We start from the raw sequence: 7,542 nt of genomic DNA, 5'->3' as shown, positions 1-7,542 counted from the left end.
CACTCAAAACGGCAGCAGATTGAGCCCTTTGGCTCGCACACACTCCATGAGGCAAGCGTTCTACACTTGAGCTGCACCCCTGATGCTGCAACACACACTCATAGGCTTGTGTGGAAGCCAGCAGAGCCCAGGACACAGGAGCTTCTTGCTGGCACCAAAGGAAGATTCTAAGCCTCGAGCGGTGTATCATGCCTATGATCCCAGCACATAGCAAGCTGACGATGGGTTCTAGGCCAGCTTGGGCTACATAGGGAGGCCCTGCTGTTTGACAAGGGGGGAGGGGTAACAGAGGCTAAGCTTCATGAACGAAGATCCAGTTATGCAAAGGTAGACTGGAAATTCACAGCCCAGGTCTCTGTTTTAAATAGCAACCTTTTGAAGTTAGAGAGAGGGGATCAGGGTGGAGACACACGACATGCCTGCCTGTCTCCTTGTATATGCCCCTTGCACTCAACTTCACAGAATCGAAACCCGGGCCTGGCAGGTAACAGGGCCTCCCCCTGGGTTTCCTCTGACTCAGACCCCTTGCCCTCAGACTTTTTCTAACAGCAACTCGAAAGACTGCTTGGCTCAGTAGATGAGGTGGGTGTGAGGGGGAAGTAGCCCAAAGGCACAGCCTTCTCTTCCCAGCCTTCTCTGAATGTATATCATTAAAACTACACCCTGCCCCTCCAGGAGGCTAAGAGGACTCTCCCAGTTAGAACTGAGGCCCACAGAACTGCTGGGTACCTCTAACTTTCAGAGAACCCTCCACCCCCAGAAGAGGTTGGGTCCTTCCTGATGTTCATGACCATGTTCCTGCTCCAAAGGTATACGGAGTCCTGGCCCACATTCAGATTCTGCTGTCTACCCCTGTCTGCTAGTGGCCTCTGCTCAGACACTTCACCAAAGGGGCCTGGTGTTACTTCCTACCCCGGAGAGCCCAAGGCCACCTGCCTCACCATACAGAGGTCCCTACAGAATGTCAGCTCTGGTGGCCCAGCCAGCAATTCGGGTGGTGCTCTTAGTCTCTTCCTAGATAACACAAAGGGCTAGCTCTGAGTCCTCACCCTTTACTCAGAGCAAGGAGCCCCAGGAGCCTGCAAATGATCTAAGGGGAAGGGCACCCCCCACAGTTCCAGAAGACAAGAGAGCGACCAGGCTGGGGCTTGGAGTCTTGCATTCAGCCAGCCCCTGCCAGTATTGACAAAGTTGGCCAAACTTCCTCTGAGTATGTAGAATTCAAAGGCCTTTGATTCTTCATGCACATAGGCAGGCTAGCAGAGTTAGATAAACAGCTTATGAAGGGCCCAGCACTGGGGTCTGCCTAAATAGGCTTCCAGGGACACAAGACAAACATGGCCCCTAGTCCTACTCTGTGGCACATAGATTCTAGTGTTACAGAGAGACAATAAGCATTGCATGAATATAAAACCACTTGGTTTTATATATTCCTAGAAAGAAAGTGATAGATCTTTAGGAGACCCCAGATCTCGTCTGGGCTCCTTTGAGGCATGCCCATTGCGGAAGAAGCAGCTAGCTAGGGTCTTTCCATGGAAAGGTGTAGAAGGTTTTGTGGGGTTCAGACAGGGAATAATGCATTCAAAGGTCCTGAGGTAGAGAAGAATCTCGGTCTCAGGAACAGCCAGCGTCTCTGCTGAGGAGGGAAATGGAAGAGGCTGGAGAGGCCTCTTTCCAGTGCAGGGCTTTTGTAGACGTTCAGTGGGAGCCACTGAGGAGTTGGGGTCGGAGCAGAGTGGAGTTCTCTAGCTGCAACTGAGGGGTGTGCCCCGTAGCCCCGTCCACATCTTGCAGCAAATACCTTCATTTTCCTGTGGCTTCCACCCAGACATCCAGTGGGACTCTTGCCTTTAAGATCAGCAGTCATGGGGGCTGGAGAGATGGCTCAGTGATTAAGAGCACTGACTGCTTTTCCAAAGGTCCTGAGTTCAAATCCCAGTAACCACATGGTGGCTCACAACCATCTGTAATGAGATCTGATGCCCTCTTCTGGTGTGTCTGAAGACAGCAAATATATATATATATATATATATATATATATATATATATATATATACACATATATATATATATGTGTGTGTGTGTGTGTGTAAATATACACACATATGTGTGTGTGTGTGTATATATATATACATATATATATATAATCTTTTTAAAAAAAGATCAGCAGTCACTTCAGAGTGGCCAACCACTTGACCATCCTCCTGACCTGGAGTCTGCTCCTTCTGTGCAGAGCTCCAGAATTGGTATCCCTGACACTGGCCTCCGGGGCTGGGCCACACCACGCTGGCCAGGCCTTACAGTCTAGCCGGTTGAATTCATCCAGGACAGCAGGCAAGGGCAGTGGAGCCCAGTTGGAGACAGAGGAGGAGAAAGTGGAGTCAGCAGACCCTCCTGACCCCATTCACTTGCAAGACCATCTTCTCAGGTGGTGTGGGCTGCACAGGGCACTGGGGCAGAAACAGCAGCACCCAGCCAGCCACATGCTGCCTCTAGGGACTGCGTGGCAGTCCGAGGCCCAGATGACTACCCACTGCTGCTGACCCTGGCCAGGACGCAGGCCTGCCAGCTTCTGACACAGACCCTCCCCAACAGAGACGGCTAGGCTGGGGGAGAGGGAGGGAGGCCTTAGTGGGAACAGGGTGTGAAGTGGATGTTAAGAGGATCAGGTGTGTGTCCTCCTTAGAGGGGAAGTCTCTGGGGGTGGGGCGGTGCAGAGAACCTTGAATTAAGTGGCCCCTGCCTTGAGGTCCCCTTAAATGACTAACAAAGGCTTCTTAACTGGCCATAGTGACCCTGTCCCTACAATTCAGATGACAACTGATCCACTTGAAGCCTTTCAAAGTCTCAGGTACCCTGTCTTGGTAGCCCAGGCTCCAACCCTGACCTTATTCTCGCTTATCTACGCGCTCTCACGCACGCACGAACTGTTTTAGTTTCAAAGACTATTTGTTGTCATTTTCTTCAATATCTTGTGTTAATTTCTTCATGTCTCAGTTTCCCTGCCTAGTTAATATAAACACAACAGTGTCTCAATTTGGATTCTTCTAGAAACATCCCCCCAAATGGATGGTCAGGGGCAGAATTTGTTCTGGGAGGTGATCTCAGCAGCAGTGTAGAGGTACAAAATGAGGAAGAGGGGAACCAGTAAGTGCAAGCCTCCACTGCAGGCAACAGGGCCGTTCATCAGTAGGACAACCAGAATGCGTTGCTAAGGGGCAAGGGATATGTATACTTTGTAACCCAGCTCTGACCATGTGTGGTAAGAGGCCTGAGGAAGCATGAACCCTCCACCCAGACCCCCCCCCCAGCACTCCAGCCTGCACCTTGCAGTTGGGTGGAATGGAACCCTTGCACAGAGCAGAGAGAAACTATCTTGGAAAGGGTGTAGAGAGACACTAGGCTGTGCATTAGGCTTATCTACCCCTTCATCCACCAGAGAAAGACTACATTTCCCAACATCCTTGCAGTTTGCTAGTGTCCCATGATCAGCTACAGCCAGTGGGCTATGAGAGGAAGTGAGGAACTGCACATCCTGTCCAGCCCATATGCCCCTCCCCCAAGCCTTCCACACTTTCTTTTCCCTGACCATGGAAGCAAAGGTCAACGAATGTTTTCTTTAAGCTTTCTGAGGCATCCAGGCTCTGTCACAGCCAATTGTCAATTTGGCTGTGCTGTGCTAAAGCAGTCTTTGACAAAATGTTACTGAACAGCACGACTGTGTCTCCATAAAACTTTATTTACAAAAGAAGCCCATCACAGGTTGCAAGCCTTCCTCCTAGAGACTGGCAGATCCTTGGGTGGGAGGAACTTGAGGACCACAGAGCTTCTTTGGGTGACACCAGCCTCACAGTAGCCAGCTTCCCCTCCGTTGTGCTCAGAGTGAGAAAATCCTATGCTCAGACCCTCCCAAATAGGGGTTGTAACTGATACAGAAGGCTTCACAGTGAAGGTGGCATTCATGTTGAACCGCAACAAAAGCATCACTGTGTTGGTGATCAAGATGGGGAAGGCATTCTGAGGGAAGATAGAATTGTGTGCTCCAGCTGGCAGGAAAGTAGAGGGTCATGTTTACATTGCATAGGTCACCAGGAAATGGAAGATAGGACCTAAACGTTGAGTAATAGAACCAGGCGGAAGGAAGGGTGGGAACAGATCGTCGGCTAATGCTCTCCCCTCCGTTTCTGAGCCTCTGGCCAGGGTCAATCCCATGCCTGGCATGCTCCTCACGGTTTCTCCTGCTTAAACCCCATCCTTCTCGCGGTACTGAACAAAACTCCTACTTGCTCCACAATGCTGGGTCAACAGGGTCTCAGCCAGAGCACAAGCTTTGAGGTAGTGGTCCTGAGTTCAAATTCTGCCTCTGTCAGTAAAAGAAGCCAATGAATAAAGAGTGACTATAAATAGATCAAATGAGTTGGGTTCGGATGTTTCCCACTCCCAGACTCCACTTGACGACAGTTCTCAAACTGTACAGCTCAAAGCTAGGATCGCCACCAGGAGGATGATTTACCCAAGGGTGTGACAGTGAAGCCTTTTGGTAAGATCCCATCAAGACTCACGGCTGTGCCTTCTAGACCCTTCCAGACAGACAGAGGCCATCTAAGCACATATTGGAGCCCCTTTTCTGTTACACAATAGGGCTTGTCTTGTCTACTTGGGAACTCCCCCGAAGTGGTGCGACTACGCCTGCACCTGACTTAGATGACAAGGTAAAGACAGGCCTGGGGGAACGCTGAGCACATTTCACACAAGGGACTGCTGGTGGTGTGTGAGGGTGGCCATGAGACACTCCCCAACCTGGAGGCTTCAGAAAAGAAGTTCCTTCCCTTGCTGTCCTGAGGTTCCAAAGTCAGGTAAACGTGACACCAGGGCCATGGCATACTCTTCCATCCTTATGTGACCTCCCTCCTAATTTTTGTGTTTGTGTGTGTGCACACATGCAGAAGCTCACACGTGAAGGTCAGAGGACAGCCTCAAGTGTCAGAGCTTGGCTTCCGCTTGATTTGAGAGCCATGTTAAAGACAGGCCTCAACTTTCTGTTCTAACAGCCATACTGCCCACCCCCCAAACTCTTCTCCAGGACCCTCTCCCCTTCGCCCAAAACCCCTAATCATATTAGCCGTGGATCCCTCCATCCGCTCTCATGGGCTGTGTCCTCTGATGTCACGGTCTGTCTCTTCGTGGGCTCTCTGTGTCCTCTGATGTCACTGTCCCCATTTCCAACATGTTCTTCCCAAGACTTTTCTTTCTCCATTCTCCACGAGGCTACAACTCTTCTTTCTAGCACTTTCTTTCACTCCCTGGTGTGACCTGCCCCCTGGGAGCCTTTATTAATTTCTCTCCTCCCTCTGTTGTCCTTTCCCCGTCCCTTAGCTTGTCACATCCATTAGCTCCCTGCACCTGTTTTAGCTGCTGCCTCCTTCTTGTCCCATCCCAGGAGGATGGCAGCCCTTCCTCAAACTGGGCTGTGAGCTGCTCCCTTGCCTCGTGGCAGGGGCACAGGAGGGCGGAGGCACCCAGAGGGCCGGGTTTAGATCATTTTATTTTTATAATGTCCTTGGGCTGATCAACGTGTTTTCGAGCTTGTGCAGGGCGGGGTTGTGAGCTGGGTGGGAAGGGACCAAGAGTGCAAATAGCGCTTGAAATTAATATAGGTCACTTTCTGTGTGGTGTCCCCCAAGGGTCCTGGTGTGGGAAAGTCTGTCGTCTGGGGCCCAGCTCTGTGGAGGTGGCTGCTGTTACCCTTGGGGAGGGTGCTTACTGAAGACAAGGAGGAGACACGGGCACGAGAAATGGGCCAGCTGCTCTTGGTGTCAGGGGTGGGGGCTCTCTTCTCCTCCCCTAGGTCTAAGGACCCTGATGCTCTACCATATCTGGTGGGTGGGAACAGCAGTCTTTTTCTTTTTAAAATGCAAGTATCTTATCTTGCACCCAGATCTGCTCTGTGTTCTCAGATAAAGTGCTTGACTTTTCTGGTCCTCAGCGGTCCTTGTTTGACAAATGGGAGACCTTTTGCCCAGGCATTTGTAAGAAAGAAGGAATGGCCACACATATCTCTTCCAACCTCCCAGTCCTAGGAATTCTCATCTCATGATGAAAGAAATGGAGACCTGAATACCTCAGGAGTTCAGTGAACCCAGGGGTGTGAGCAGAGCCTACAGCTCCAGCCTAGCACTGAGTCTGAGAGAGAGGGACAGTCCAGATGCCTCTCTAGCTCAGAACAGGAGCTACACACAACACCTGGCAAAGGGCTGCAGACACCATGCTCGTCCAACCGGAAGTGCTGAGAACAGCCATCGTGCCAGGCTCAGAGCCGGAAAGGGCAGGAAAAAACCAGCAGACATGGTGCCTGTAACTGCAGAACATGGGGTCCGGTAAAACAAACCAGAGAAAAGGCAATGACAAACTGAACAGAATAAAGGAAACAGCTCTGCTGCGGAGAATAAAACCAGGGAACTCAGTTAAATCTAGGAGGTCTGGGCGGCAGGAAGATGCATTTCTGAAAGGATAACATTTCTGTGACATTTATGGAGGAAGAAGTAGATGATACCCAGAAATGGCACAGAAAGGGTGTGTTTTTACTTCATGTAGAAGACAGAGCTCATGCAAAGGCCCTGGGGCAGGAAAACACATGGGGCTAGATTCAGAGGGCTGGCAGTGTGTGTGTGTGTGTGTGTGTGTGTGTGTGTGTGTGTGTGTGTGTGTGTTACAGGCCAGGAGCTAGAGATGGCCCAATGTAGGTCACCCAGGGTACCAAGCATGTGAACCATAAAGGATTTTAAGAAAGTGGTGTGATGTGATCTGTGCTTCACCACAGCCCGTAGCTGCTGTCAAGAGGCAGAGGAGCAGCTGTGAACAGGAGGCAACCTCAGGGACAGGAGTGTCTCAGACAGGGATGACAGCAACCAAAAGAGTGACAACGCAGGCCTGTTTGCACAGCCCTTTAAACTGCCCGGTCCTGAGAGACCTCACCCATTTGACTGGAGCAACGATGTCTTCTGGAGAGAGAAAGGCATTGTGTAAGACTCAAGCAGTGAGGGAGGCTCTGTTTGAAGTCCCTGCCTCACTTATGCCAATCAGTGCCCCCTCAGGAGAGGTAAGGGTGTGGGTCAAGTGGTTGCTCAGACACAAGCCACGGGACTGCAGGAGGCAGCTGTCTTTGGAGTTTTCTTCTTGTGCTTTTAAGGGGTTTTTCAACTCTCAAAGTTTCCTGGACCCTGGGTTGGTTTCTTGTTTTTTGTTTTTTGTTTGTTTGTTTGTTTTAAATGATATGGAGTCTCGTGTAGCCTAGCGTTACCTTGACCCCACTATGTAGCTAAGGATGACCTTAAACTTCTGATCTCTCTGCTCCCATCTCCCAAGTGCTAAGGTTACAGGCACAAGCTGCCACGTCATGGCTATTGAATGTGGGTTTCCTTCACTATTACGTGTGTGTGTGTGTGTGTGTGTGTGTGTGTGTGTGTGTGTGTGTGTGTACATGTGCATATGGAAGCTGGACAACCTCCAGTGTCCTTCCTTGGAAGCCATGCCCCTCTTTGC

This window comes from Rattus norvegicus, chromosome 7, assembly GCF_021556685.1.
Source record: "Rattus norvegicus strain SHRSP/BbbUtx chromosome 7, alternate assembly SHRSP_T2T, whole genome shotgun sequence".
Lineage (NCBI taxonomy): Eukaryota > Metazoa > Chordata > Mammalia > Rodentia > Muridae > Rattus > Rattus norvegicus.
The sequence above is the reverse complement of the archived record's forward strand: the minus strand, read 5'-3'. Positions refer to the sequence as shown.